Consider the following 15,309-nt stretch of genomic DNA (forward strand, 5'->3'; position numbering starts at 1 on the left):
CGTCAGCGCTGGCAGGGGATACTGCAATACTATTTCAGTTTTGCAAGCTACTAGATATGGTGAAGCCTTGCATCTAACGCAATTTTAAAAATGTTTAAAAAGAATGAAAATCAGTATAAATGACTCAGATATGATTTGGCCCTTTGCTGCCAAGTTGCGACAGCACCTGCCTCTCCTCCCACCCAGATGCCACTAGCACCAAGCAGCTTTGCTTAAAGGTGGGGAGCACTGCAAAATAAACGTGCAGCTTTTGGTGCAGGGTAGCAGAGACCCAGCAGGGTTTTGGACAGGAGAGTAAGTGAAACTCAGACATGTGCCATCCTTAGTCTGTTGCTCTTACTGTATTCCAGGGAAGCGGCAACACCCAGCACTCCCCGTCATACCTGCTGGGACTGCAGGAACAGAGCCCAGCCCTAGGGCGGAGAGCTACCGAGCCAGCAGCAGTGGCGGCAAGTGGGATCCTGTGGGTTGGAGGTGGATGTGGGTAAAGGAAGGATTGCACTTCAGCTGAAGAGGAGAGCAACCTGTCTTTGCTCTGCCGCAGTGAGTGGTTTTAAAAAGAGATTAGTAGTGGGTAGGGGGGAGACAGGGGTGGGTGGGTGAGAGGAGCAAGTGACTGAGTGGGAAAGGGGTGAGGATTCAGTGGGAGGGTGAGTGACAGAAGAGAGAATGGGAGTGAGTAAGTGACTAAGAGGGAAGGGGAGGGAAATGAAGGCAGTGGATGGGAGGGTGTGATTGAGGAGAGAGAGGGAATGAGGTCAGTGACAGAGTAATGAAGCAAGGGAAAGGGGTGAGTAGAAGTAAGGGAGTTGAGAAAGAGGTAAGGAGGGTGAATGTCTGAAGGTAAGAGGAAAGTGAAAAGGGAGGGGGAGGGAAGGAAGAAGTAAAAGAGTGAGAAGCGGGAAGGGTGCATGAGTGTGTGAATGAATGTGTGTATATGAGAGAAGAGAGTGTATCCTCCTCTCCTTCCCCCTACTAATTCTCTACAATCTAAAGTAGAGGAGAGGGGGGAATTTATTTTTTTTATCATCCTTAGTTTTAATAATTGTTTTAAAAACTGTTCTGAAATATTTGAATGACTGAGGAAATGTTTTAAAGTTTTTGTATCCTTATTCTTAATTAGGTTGTGTTCTATTTGTCATCTGTTTTCATATATGCTTATTAGTATGGTTTCCTCATTGTTATGTTTGATTTATATTTCTTGACTGAGGAATAGATTACTTTTTATATTTTTAGAAGTTTTACAGAATCAGAGCATTATACAACAAGAATATTAAGTTATAAAGGAAATACAGTTTAAAAATTAAAGAAATTGAGAGAAACCTCAAAAATAGAAAGTTTTACAACATTAACCTCAAGTTCACACGTGAGGGAAGTGTTGCGTCCTTGGTCCTAGATGGCTTTGCCCCATTTGCCTCACCTTATTCACGGCTCCTCCCGCTTACCTGGGAAAGATGGCTACCACCGTGTCTACAAGCCGACCTCTCCGGTGTCCCCAGAACGGCTATGGTGCAGCCTCCCGCCATTGCTCCTCCCAGGTACCTACTAGGGTGCTCGCATGCCAACCCACATCTTTGTACCACCCTTGGCGCAAACTTCGAGGGCGTTCCCTCATGCTGACATCACACTATCTGGGTATATTACCTTCAATAATTTGCTAGCTCGTTCAGTTAGCAAGGACTCGAATCTGTTCTTGTCTACGCTACTTTGCCGCTTCCGTGCTGTCGCAGGAAGCTCTCTCTCTGCCCTTCGGGGAAACCGCTAACCTGGGTACCCACTCCTCGGGGGCCCTCTGCTTTCTTTCAGGTGCCTTACACGGAAACAGGTACTCGCTCCTTGAGGGCCTGCTCTCCCTGCCTCATAGAAACATAGAAACATAGAAATGACGGCAGAAGAAGACCAAACGGCCCATCCAGTCTGCCCAGCAAGCTTCACACATTTTTTTCTCATACTTATCTGATTCTCTTAGCTCTTTGGTTCTATTTCCCTTCCACCCCCACCATTAATGTAGAGAGCAGTGATGGAGCTGCATCCAAGTGAAATATCAAGCTTGATTAGTTAGGGGTAGTAGGGGTAGTAACCGCCGCAATAAGCAAGCTACACCCATGCTTATTTGTTTTACCCAGACTATGTTATTCAGCCCTTATTGGTTGTTTTTCTTCTCCCCTGCCGTTGAAGCAGAGAGCTATGCTGGATATGCGTGAAGTATCAGTTTTTCTTCTCCCCTGCCGTTGATGCAGAGAGCTATGCTGGATATGCGTGAAGTATCAGTTTTACTTCTCCCCTGCCGTTGAAGCAGAGAGCTATGCTGGATATGCGTGAAGTATCAGTTTTTCTTCTCCCCTGCCATTGAAGCAGAGAGCTATGCTGGATATGCGTGAAGTAGCAGTTTTTCTTCTCCCCTGCCGTTGAAGCAGAGAGCTATGCTGGATATGCGTGAAGTATCAGTTTTTCTTCTCCCCTGCCGTTGAAGCAGAGAGCTATGCTGGATATGCGTGAAGTATCAGTTTTTCTTCTCCCCTGCCGTTGAAGCAGAGAGCTATGCTGGATATGCATTGAAAGTGAAGTATCAGGCTTATTTGGTTTGGGGTAGTAACCACCGTAACAAGCCAGCTACTCCCCGCTTTGTGAGTGCAAATCCTTTTTTCCACATTTCCTCTTGCTGTTGAAGCTTAGAGCGATGTTGGAGTCACAGTAACCATGTGTATGTTTTTTGAATAAGGGTATTATCTCCAGGCAGTAGCCGTCATTCTGGCGAGCCACCCACTCTTCATTGACGGCCTCTTGACTTTATGGATCCCCGCCCCTTTGAAGTCCTTCACAGTTCTGGTCTTCACTACTTCCTCCGGAAGGGCATTCCAGGCATCTACCACCCTCTCCGTGAAGAAATACTTCCTGACATTGGTTCTGAATCTTCCTCCCTGGAGCTTCAAATCATGACCCCTGGTTCTGCTGATTTTTTTCCTACGGAAAAGGTTTGTTGTTGTCTTTGGATCATTAAAACCTTTCAAGTATCTGAAAGTCTGTATCATATCACCTCTGCACCTCCTTTCTTCCAGGTGTACATATTTAGATTCTTCAATCTCTCCTCATAAGTCATTTGATGAAGACCTTCCACCTTTTTGGTCGCCCTTCTCTGGACCGCCTCCATCTTGTCTCTGTCTCTTTGGAGATACGGTCTCCAGAACTGAACACAATACTCCAGGTGAGGTCTCACCAAGGACCTGTACAAGGGGATAATCACTTCCCTTTTCTTACTCGATATTCCTCTCTCTATGCAGCCTAGCATTCTTCTGGCTTTAGCTATCGCCTTGTCACATTGTTTTGCCGACTTCAGATCATTAGACACCATCACCCCAAGGTCTCTCTCCTGCTCCGTGCACATCAGCCTTTCTCCCCCCATCGAATACAGTTCATTCGGATTTCCACTCCCCATATGCATGACTCTGCACTTCTTGGCATTGAATCACAGCTGCCATATCTTCGACCACTCTTCCAGCTTCCTTAAATCCCATCTCATTCTCTCCACTCCTTCCGGCATGTCCACTCTGTTGCAGATCTTAGTGTCATCCACAAAAAGACATACCTTACCTTCTATCCCTTCCGCCATGTCGCTCACAAAGATATTGAAAAGGACCGGTCCCAACACCGATCCCTGCGGTACACCGCTTGAAACCGCTCTCTCTTCAGAGAGAGTTCCATTTACCATCACACATTGTCTTCTGTCCATCAACCAGTTTGCAATCCAGGCCACCACCTCGGCACTCACTCCTAAGCTTCTCATTTTATTCACCAGTCTCCTGTGCGGGACAGTGTCAAAAGCTTTGCTGAAATCCAAGTAGATGACATCGAGTGCTCTTCCTTGATCCAATTCCTTGGTTACCCAGTAAAAAAAGTCAATCAGATTTGTCTGACAGAATCTTCCAATGGTGAATCCATGCTGCCTCTGGTCCAGCAATTCTCCCGTCTGTAGATAGTTCACTATTCTCTCTTTCAACAGTGACTCCATTACTTTTCCCACCACCGAAGTGAGGCTAACCGGTCTGTAGTTACTAGCCTCTTCTCTGTTCCCACTCTTGTGAAGCGGGACCACCACCGCTCTCCTCCAATCACTCGGCACCACTCCCGTTTCTAGGGATCTATTGAACAGGTCACACAGCGGACCTGCCAGCACATCTCTGAGCTCCCTCAGTATTCTGGGATGAACTTCATCAGGCCCCATGGCTTTGTCCACTTTCAGTTTCACCAGCTCTTCCCATACATTTTCTACTGTAAATGGAGTTACATCTACTCCATTCCCCTCCAGTTTCTTGTTAACTAGTGACGGTCCTTCTCCAGGGTCTCTTTAGTGAACACAGAACTGAAGTATTCATTTAATATTTCTGCCATTTCTTCGTCTCCCTCCACACATTGATCCTCTCCACCTTTCAATTTCAATATACCACTTTGAACTTTTCTCTTTTCACTGATGATCTGAAAAATGTTTTGTTACCACTCTTTACCTCCTTGGCAATCCTCTCTTCTGCTTGACTTTTTGCCATCTTGATTAATTTCTTTGTCTCCCTCAGTTCTACCAGATATTCTTCTTTGTGCTCCTCCTTTTGGGATCTTTTATATTTCTTGAACGCTGTTCTTTTAGCCTTTATTTTGTCAGCCACCTCCTTTGAGAACCAGATAGGTTTCATTTTTCTTTTGCTTTTCTTTACTTTTCTAACATATAGATTAGTTGCCTTGGTAATTGCTCCTTTTAGATTGGTCCACTGTTACATAGAAACATAGAAACATAGAAACATAGAAATGACGGCAGAAGAAGACCAAACGGCCCATCCAGTCTGCCCAGCAAGCTTCACATTTTTTTCTCATACTTATCTGTTTCTCTTAGCTCTTTGGTTCTATTTCTCTTCCACCCCCACCATGAATGTAGAGAGCAGTGATGGAGCTGCAACCAAGTGAAATATCAAGCTTGATTAGTTAGGGGTAGTAGGGGTAGTAACCGCCGCAATAAGCAAGCTACACCCATGTTTATTTGTTTTACCCAGACTGTGTTATTCAGCCCTTATTGGTTGTTTTTCTTCTCCCCTGCCGTTGAAGCAGGGAGCTATGCTGGATATGCGTGTAGTATCAGTTTTTCTTCTCCCCTGCCGTTGAAGCAGAGAGCTATGCTGGATATGCGTGAAGTATCAGTTTTTCTTCTCCCTTGCGGTTGAAGCAGGATATGCATTGAAAGTGAAGTATCAGGCTTATTTGGTTTGGGGTAGTAACCGCCGTAACAAGCCAGCTACTCCCCGCTTTGTGAGTGCGAATCCTTTTTTCTTCTCCCCTGCCGTTGAAGCAGAGATGTTGATCCACATCTCTCTCTTTCTCCCAGCCTTTTAGTTCTTCCTCCAGGTACTTCCCTATTTCATCAAAGTCTGTGTTTTTGAACAGCAAAACTTGGGTTTTTGTGCTTCTTTTCCGTGTCCTTTTTGTGATATTAAACCATACCATTTGATGATCACTGGTGCTGAGGTGGGCACCCACCTGGACGTCTGAGACATTATCTCCATTAGTGAGCACTAAGTCGAGTATAGCTCCTTCTCTCGTGGGTTCCATTACCATTTGTTTGAACAAAGCTACTTGCAGGGCATCTACTATTTCTCTACTATTATTAGATTCTGCAGATGGGATTCTCCAGTCTACATCTGGCATATTAAAGTCTCCAACGATCACCACTTCTCCTTTCTTTCCTATCCTTTGGATATCTTCAACCAGATCTCTGTCCAGCTCTTCCTTTTGGTTTGGAGGCCTGTAAACCACTCCAATAAAAATGGATGCCCCATCTTTTTTTAAGTCGGCCCATAGTGCTTCTTCATTGCCCCATCTTCCTTGCAGCTCAGATGCTTGGATATTGTTTCTGACATAAAGAGCCACTCCTCCCCCTTTCCTATCCTCTCTGTCCTTCCTTAACAAGTTATAGCCTGGTATTGCCGTATCCCAGTCATGAGATTCCGTAAACCACGTTTCCGTGACAGCAACAATGTCCAAGTCCGCCTCCACCATTAGGGCTTGCAGATCTGGGATTTTATTACCCAAACTACGAGCATTTGTGCTCATAGCTTTCCAGCTTTCTTCGTTCAGGTTACTGCTGTTCCTGGACTCCTTTTGTGACCTATTTAGTTGAGTTTTGTTATCCACTTTTCTCTTTGTATTTGTGCAAGGGAAGAGATTAGTGCCTCTGATGACAGAGTCATCCAACACCGTGAGCTTTTTTCTTTGGTTTCTGATCTGGAATTTCTGTATGCATTGGGCTTTTTCTCTCTTTTCCGATAATACTTCAATCTTTTTCTCAAGGACTTCTTCAGAATTTAATACAGAGAAGGCATTTTGTACTTGTTGCACTTGATACAGTGTGTGTCTCCGGAACACAGGTCTTATTCTACCAGAGCCCACTGTAATACTTTTTAAGTTCCTTAATGGCCTCCTATTCTGTCCTAAGTACTGAACATCTGCCATTCCCACCTTACACTTGCTGGACTTAATGGTCAGGCTGGCTTCCCAGATCCGATCTAATACACCAGTTAAATGGGTTGAATTGTCATCCCATGTCTGACTGTACACAGCAATGTCATCAAGATGGACTCCAGGAACATGCTATGGCCTGTCTATACTCGGTTTATCAAGTGCTGATACATATTAGGGGCATTTTTAAATTCCAAAAGGCATTACAGTGAATTCAGAAGCCAAATGGTGTAGTTAATGCAGACCGTTCCTGAGCAGCAGTTACAGGAATCTCCCAATACCCATGGCTAAGGTCCATAGTGGTTTAGTTACTGTGCCCCAACTAAGTGGTCTAGCAATTCATCCATCTGGGGTATTGGATATGCAGATGTAGTACATTTATTAAGTTTCCTGTAATCCACACAGAAGCTGGCTGTACCTTCTTTGAATAACTACAGAAGCCCAGGGACAATGGGATTTCTTTATAACACCTCAAGCTAGCACCTTAGTCTTCTACCACATGTGCTTCTCAACTTCAGCAGATACTCAATAAGCACTCTTCTTCAGTAGTTCATGGCTACCAGTATCTACATTATGAATAGTAAAGTAAGTCCTGGTTTAGTAGAAAATATGTCTGCCATACTACTTTCAGCTGTTTCTGTGTAGGAGTTAAATGTTCTCCCAACACTTGTAGTATAGATCCTTCAGTTAGTGCCTCTTCTAGGAGATCAGGTAAGGACTCACTACCCTGACATTCCTCTGGTTGGGCTACATATAGCCAGCTCCATTGCTGTGCAATCAGCATAAGCCTTTATCATATTTACATGAAAGCTACACTACTTTCTATCTTGAGAGTTCATAGATATAACAGTTGGTGTCATTCAGATATTATAACCTTGTAAGGTCCCACCCAGTGGATATGAAGTTTATTCTGACATATTGGAAATAAGACGAGTACCTGCAGACTCTCAAAACCCTCTGCTTTGTGCTTTACAATCATACCAGTTCTTTTAGTCAGTCTGGGCTACTTGCAAATTCTGACAAAGCCCATGAGTTCTTCTAATCGCTACCACATTGACTATATTCAGTTACGGGAGTGTGAGTTTGGACTCTTGTATTGGAGACATTTGGATTTGGATTACAAATTGAAAGTTTTTGACCCACATTGGAGGTTTTTGTTTTATGTTTCTGCTAGCAAAGTGCTGGGACCCATTCCAGTCATTCAACCTTCCAAGCATGGGAGTGTTTGCCTTGCAGATAATGGTGCAAGAGATGGACAAGGATACCACATTTTTCATTGCTGTGATTTAATGTCAATCATTTTTGGAATGTTGGTTTGGATACTTTTGTTTGAATTAAGCAAATACTATTTTGACCACTTTTGGTCTCCTTGCTTTATTTTGGAGACTGTGCCAGAGGCCCTGGAGATTTACTTATTCCTCCCATCTGGACTCTGACCTGGACCCATGGCAACCCTGAATAGTGTCTGCAGCACAAGACAGGGGCTGGCTACATTTGCACCAAGCTATTCCTGCTCTACTTACATCCACAAGAGTCCTGAAACAGATTACAAGCCTTGCAAAGTGGCCTATCCAATGGAAGTTTTGGAACTTTGGCATTACCCCAAATCTTGGCCATTTTTTCAAGGTCCTCTCCAGACAGCTCCCTTTTAAATGGGTGTTTTGTCAATTTGGTTAGAAATAGAATCTGCTGACCAGTTACACAAACAGCAGCTTCCTGCCAACCACTATTGAGGCCATATACATTGCAGTAGTATTTACAGATTCAAAGGAAGCAGCAGCTCGATAATCCACCCCAGGCTCCAAGGAAGAAATGTCCTCCATAACTTCAAAGCTCAATATCACTTCCTAAATCCACTATGTTAAACGAAGATCAGATTGAGCTATAATGCAGCTGCAAGATACTATCTGCAGTGCTATACTAGCAGCCTCAAATGCCTGCTTCAATGCAGATTCAATATTTCTATCCTGCACCTCCTTCAAGGCTACATCCCTTCCACTGGAATGATGGTCCTCTTGGTGATTCCACATACCAGGGGAACTCACCTTAGGAAATCTAAATGTTTCCTGCTCCTGAATGCAAGAGATGTAGTTTTGATAAGTTTACCCCTTTAAAATCTGCTTCTAGGTAAACCCAATCCAAAACCACCTTATGCAAGTGACGTTTAAGAGGATTTCCTTATATGGACTATAATAGGGTCCTAAGCAGATATGGAAGCATCCTCTTCTCTCTTCTGATATGCAGAGTATCAATGCTTAAGTAATCAAGTCCAGAAGCTCCTCCTTATGAAACAGGTTAAGGTTTTACCTCCTGTCAGCAAATGGATACAGCCTTGTTACAGTTCAAACACCTTAGACATGGAGGACCATGCTAAGGAAGAATCAGGAACAGCCGCCTTGATCAGCTACCAAGGACACTGCTATGCTAGCCTCCTATTTCACCAAGTGAAAAATTGAGGCTCTAGCTCTACTTCAAAGAGCCACACTCCCATAATGGCTGCCAGCCCTGTTGCTGACTTCCCTGGCAGGAACTGGCTGCCCCATCAGTCCCACTGATTAAGTGGTCTGGGAGTTCTCATTTGCTGCTCAATGGCCCTTCTCCAAACAGTAAACCTCAATTCTCCTGCTGACAGCTGATGCATCCCACAGGCAATGTAGAGCACTCTGCAGCTGCTGCCATCTCGTCTCACCATGCTACACCAACGTGGTCAGGGGAAAGGAGGGAGAACAGGACAAATCACCACAACCCAGTCTCTCTGGTTTTTGTTGTGCTTTTCCTTTTGTCAAACTAATTGTACAGCCAGCTGCTCTTCTGCCCCTTTACTTATGTATCTTGTAAGTAAAGGGAATAGGAGAAACGAGAGGAGGGGGGAATAAGACTAGCCACTAGCCCAAATTGGAAACCCCCTAGTCCAGGCCATGCACCTTCTGAGGGAAAAGCATACAGCAACTTGTCTTCTGGCCACTCCTGCACCAGCGCATCAACCCGCCAATAACTTTGGATCTCTTCTGTGGCTGAAGAATCACAGAACTTTTGCAGAGAGGGTGCTTCTGTGTGTGTGTATGTGTGTGGTGTGTATGTGAGGCACAGAGGGTGCTTCTGTGTGTGTATGTGAGGCAGAGAGGGTGCTTCTGTGTGTGTGTGTGTGTGGGGGTGTGAATGTGAGGCAGAGAGGGTGCTTCTGTGTGTGTGTGTGTGTCGTGAATGTGAGGCAGAGAGGGTGCTTCTGTGTGTGTGTGTGTGTGTGTGGTGTGTATGTGAGGCACAGAGGGTGCTTCTGTGTGTGTGTGTGATGTGTATGTGAGGCAGAGAGGGTGCTTCTCTGTGTGTGTGTGTGTGTGTGTGTCGTGAATGTGAGGCAGAGAGGGTGCTTCTGTGTGTGTGTGTGTGTGTGTGTGTGGTGTGTATGTGAGGCAGAGAGGGTGCTTCTGTGTGTGTGTGTGGTGTGTATGTGAATCAGAGAGGGTGCTTCTGTGTGTGTGTGGTGTGTATGTGAGGCAGAGAGGGTGCTTCTGTGTGTGTGTGTGGTGTGTATGAGGCAGAGAGGGTACTTCTGTGTGTGTGTGTGTGGGTGGTGTGTGTATGTGAAGCAGAGGGTGCTTGTGTGTGTGTGGGGGGTGTATGTGAGGCAGAGAGGGTGCTTCTGTGTGTGTGTGTGGTGTGTATGTGAGGCAGAGAAGGTGCTTCTGTGTGTGTGTGTGTGTGTGGTGTGTATGTGAGGCAGAGAGGGTGCTTCTGTGTGTGTGTTGTGTTATGTGAAGCAGAGAGGGTGCTTCTGTGTATGTGTGTGTGTGGTGTGTATGTGAGGCAGAGAGGGTGCTTCTGTGTGTGTGTGTGTGGGATGTGTATGTGAGGCAGAGAGGGTGCTTCTGTGTGTGGGGGTGTGTATGTGAGGCAGAGAGGGTGCTTCTGTGTGTGTGTGTGTGTGTGTAGTGTGTATGTGAGGCAGAGAGGGTGCTTCTGTGTGTGTGTGTGTGTGTGTGTAGTGTGTATGTGAGGCAGAGAGGGTGCTTCTGCGTGTGTGTTATGTGTATGAGGCAGAGAGTATGCTTCTGTGTGTGTGTGGTGTGTATGTGAGGCAGAGAGGGTGCTTCTGTGTGTGTGTCTGTGTGGTATGTATCTGAGGCAGAGAGGGTGCTTCTGTGTGTGTGTGTGGTGTATATGTGAAGCAGAGAGGGTGCTTCTGTGTGTGTGTGTGTGGTGTGTATGTGAGGCAGAGAGGGTGCTTCTGTGTGTGTGTGTGTGGTGTGTATGTAAGGCAGAGAGGGTGCTTCTGTGCGTGTGTGTGTGTGGGATGTGTATGTGAGGCAGAGAGGGTGCTTCTGTGTGTGGGGGTGTGTATGTGAGGCAGAGAGGGTGCTTCTGTGTGTGTGTGTGTGTGTGTGTGGTGTGTATGTGAGGCAGAGAGGGTGCTTCTGTGTGTGTGTGTGTGTAGTGTGTATGTGAGGCAGAGAGGGTGCTTCTGCGTGTGTGTTATGTGTATGAGGCAGAGAGGGTGCTTCTGTGTTTGTATGTGGGGTATGTGAGGCAGAGAGTATGCTTCTGTGTGTGTGTGGTGTGTATGTGAGGCAGAGAGGGTGCTTCTGTGTGTGTGTCTGTGTGGTATGTATGTGAGGCAGAGAGGGTGCTTCTGTGTGTGTGTGTGGGGGGGGGTGTGCATGTGAGGCAAAGAGGGTGCTTCTGTGTGTGTGTGTGTGTGGTGTATATGTGAAGCAGAGAGGGTGCTTCTGTGTGTGTGTGTGTGTGGTGTGTATGTGAGGCAGAGAGGGTGCTTCTGTGTGTGTGTGTGTGGTGTGTATGTAAGGCAGAGAGTGTGCTTCTGTGCGTGTGTGGTGTGTATGTGGGGCAGAGAGGGTGCTTCTGTGTGTGTGTGTGTGTGGTGTGTATGTGAAGCAGAGAGGGTGCTTCTGTGTGTGTGTGTGTATGTGAAGCAGAGAGGGTGCTTCTGTGTGTGGTGTGTATGTGAGGCAGAGAGGGTGATTCTGTGTATGTGAGGCAGACAGGGTTCTGTGTGTGTGTGGTGTATATGTGAGGCAGACTGGGTGCTTCTGTGTGTGTGTGTGTGAGTGTGTGGTGTGTATGTGAGGCAGACAGGTTGCTTCTATGTGTGTGTGGCGTGTATGTGAGGCAGACAGGGTGCTTCTGTGTGTGGTGTATATGTGAGGCAGACAGGCTGCTTCTGTGTGTGTGTGGTGTGTATGTGAGGCAGACAGGGTGCTTCTGTGTGTGTGGTATGTGAGAAAGGAATGGTGCTTCTTTGTGTGTGTCTGGTGTGTATCAGACAGGGAGGATGCTTCTGTGTGTGTATGTGAGACAGGGAGAGTGCTTCTGTGTCTGTGTGATGTGTATGTGAGACAGGGAGGGTGCTTGTGTGTGTGGTGTGTATATGAGACAGGGAGGGTGCCTGTGTGTCAAAAGTGTGTGTGGGAGAGAGGCAATGTTGTTGGCTGGCTGTGAGAGAGGGGGCATGTGTGTGATTGAGCCTTTTGTAAATGAGATAGAGAGAACATACATGTGATTGAAAGCCTGTGTATAAGTAAGAGAGCAAGAGCATTGCGTGATTGAGAGACTGGTCAGAGAGGTGACGTGTGTATGTGTGAGAAAGACTGATCAGGGAGATGACTGGTATGTGTGTGCGGGTGTGAGCGAAAGACTGGTTGGGGAGATGATAGGGAGGAGGAATAGCCTAGTGGTTAGAGCAGTGGACTATGAACCAGGAGACCAGGGTTCAAGTCCTGTTGTCACTCCTTGTGACCTTGGGCAAGTCACTTTACCCTCCATTGCCTCAAGTACAAACTTAGATTGTAAGCCCTCTGGGGATAGGAAAATACCTACAGTACCTGAATGTAAACCAGTGTGATATCTCAATTGAGATCAAATGTCAGTATATAAAAATAATAAAATAAATAAATGATTGGTGTGTGAGACAGAAACTGGTCCTGTGAGTATGACAGGTGTGTGTGTGTGAGAGAGAGAAGAGACTAGTTGTGGTCCCTAAGGAAGAGGAACATAAGGACAGCTTCAGCAGCTATTGCTGCTTCTGGTGTGGCCTGCAAGGGAAAGGAGTAGGAGAACTGCTCAGGAGGGTAATTAAAGGTGGCTTTTTAAGTTCATTTTTCTTGATTGACTGCCATTTTAATTATTGGGTATTATGTGATATGTCTGCCTTTTTGAAATATTTTATTGGCGTTTGAAGAATTTTAAATAATTTTTAGGAGTTTTTAATTTGTTAGTAGTTCTGTTCATCAGCTCTCTTGAAACATTTATTCATATAGTTTTACAGCTGTAAAACTATGTGGGGGATCTATAGCAGCTTGGCTTTTTCTGTTTTCCTAATTTATTTAATTATTTAAAGCTTTTCTATACCGGCATTCATGATACAATCACATCATGCTGGTTTACAGGTAACAGGGGGTGTGATAACCTTGAACATTTAACTAGTGGAGAAAAGCAAAAAAGTTACAATAAAGCAGGGGAAGCTGGAACTGGGGGAAGAAGAAGAGAAGCAGGAGTAATTTAACATTAAGAAGAATAATTATTTACATAGTGCTGAAAGGTATCTTAATGGTTGTTGCGGTCAGTCTGTTGGGTCAGTTAGGTGGGTCAGTTAGGTTCGGGAAAGGCTTGTCTTAACAACCATGTCTTAAGCCTTTTTCTAAATGTTAATAAGCATGGTTCCTGTCTGAGGTCAGGGGGAATGGCATTCCATATAGATGGTCCCGCTGTGGAGAAGTCCCGTTCTCTGAAGGATAGATGGTGTGTACCTTTGGTTTGGGGGACATGTAGTGATCCTCTGTAGGCTTCTCTGATGGGTCTGGATGAAGAGTGTAGTCTGAGTGGGATTTGAAGACTAAGAGGGGCTTGGGAATGGATGGTTTTATGGATGATGGTAATGGACTTGTGAAGAATTCTGAAATGTATTGGTAGCCAGTGTAAATTTTTGAGAATGGGAGAGATGTGGTCTCTTCTTCTGGTGTTTGTCAGAATTCTGGCTGCCGCGTTTTGGAGCATCTGAAGAGGTTTAATGGAGGAGGAAGGGAGACCTAGCAAGATAGAGTTGCACTAGTCTATCTTGGAGAATATTACGGCTTGGAGGACCGTTCTGAAGTCTTGAAAGTGAAGGAGTGGTTTAATTCTTTTTATAGAAGCCGTCCTTGGTAGTGCGGTTGATGAATGTTTTTAAATTCAAGCGATTGTCAATTAAAACTCCTAGGTCTCTTGCTTGGGTGACAAAGATGTTAGATGGTGCACTTTATGTGGTATTATTTTTTTCTGGGGAGATGAGGAGGAGTTCGGTCTTCGCTGAATTTTGTATCAGGTTTAAACTAGAGAGGACAAGGTTAATCTCTTGTCGGCAGCTTTCCCAGTGCTCGAGTGTTTTAGTAATGGATTCTTTAATGGGGATCAATATTTGCACGTTGTCGGCATAAAGGAAGTGTTTTAGTTTAAGGTTAGTTAACAGCTGGCATAGTGGAAGTATGTATATGTTGAAGAGAGTGGGGGAAAGGGAGGAACCTTGAGGAACTCCTAGTGAGGAATTGCAGCGAGGGGATTCTTTATTGTTGATTCTAACCTTATAACCTCTGTTACTGAGGAAAGTTTTGAACCATGTAAATGCCGTTCCTGTTATTCCGATGTCCGACAGTCAGTTAAGGAGGATGGAATGGTTGACGGTGTCGAAAGCCACAGACAGGTCAAGGAGAATTAGTAAAAAGGATTGTCCTTTGTCCAGGCTCATGATGAGGTGGTCTGTCAGAGATATGAGAAGGGTTTCGGTACTTAATGCCTTACGGAACCCGTATTGGGTAGGGTGCAGTATTTTATGATCTTCTAGGTAATCGGAAAGTTGTGAGTTGACTAATTTTTCCATTATCTTGGCTACAAAAGGAAGGTTGGAAATAGGGCGGAAGTTGTTGGGATCCTTTGGATCCAAATTCGGTTTCTTTAGGAGAGGTTTAAGAGATGCCAGTTTTAGGGCATCTGGGAAGATCCCCCGAGATAACGAACAGTTTATGATATCAGCCAAGGGTTTGGAAATGGTGTCCGGTACTAGCAGGAGTAGTTTTGTAGGGATTTGGTTGAAAGGATGGGAGGAAGGTTTCATTTTCTTTAACAGAAATTGGATCTCTGAAGCAGTGGTGGGTTCAAATGATTCAAGAGAGATTTTTTTGTTTAGGAGATGGTAGGAACTAGTAGTAGAGGAGGGGCTAGTGGGCAGAAGAGTTAAGAGGTTGGAGATTTTGTTTTGGAAGAAAAGTGCCAGTTCGTCAGCTTTGGATTGTGCTTGGTCATTAGGGATCGTTGGGGCGTTAGTTTGTGTTAATTCGGATACATAAGAAAATAATGCTTTAGAGTCGAAGATAAGGTTGTGGATCTTGTGAGCGTAGAAATTCCTTTTAGACCTTAGGGTAGAGTTCCTCTAGTGGTGGAGAGCAAATTTGTATGCAGATAGTGTGCTGGGGCAAGGGGCTTTGCGCCATTTGCTTTCTTTCTGTCTGAGATTTTGTTTGAGTTTTCGGAGATCATTGGTGAACCACGATTGTCTTTTTGGGGAGTTGGGGTTGAGTTTTTTTGTTGATAGTGGACATAATTTATTTGCTACTGACTCTGTGATGTTGCTCCAGGATAGTACGGCTGAGTTGGGATCTGAAAGGTCAATGTGCAGAAGTTCTTTAGCCAAAAGGTTGCTGAGGTCTTCGGAGGAGCAGGATCTTCTGTAGAGAAACGAAGATTGAATGGGGTGAGTGTTACGGGTTTCTGTCATTGTGAAGGTGGCGGAGATTAATAAGTGATCTGACCAGGGGACCTGCG

This window comes from Rhinatrema bivittatum, chromosome 6, assembly GCF_901001135.1.
Source record: "Rhinatrema bivittatum chromosome 6, aRhiBiv1.1, whole genome shotgun sequence".
Classification (NCBI taxonomy): Eukaryota; Metazoa; Chordata; class Amphibia; order Gymnophiona; family Rhinatrematidae; genus Rhinatrema; species Rhinatrema bivittatum.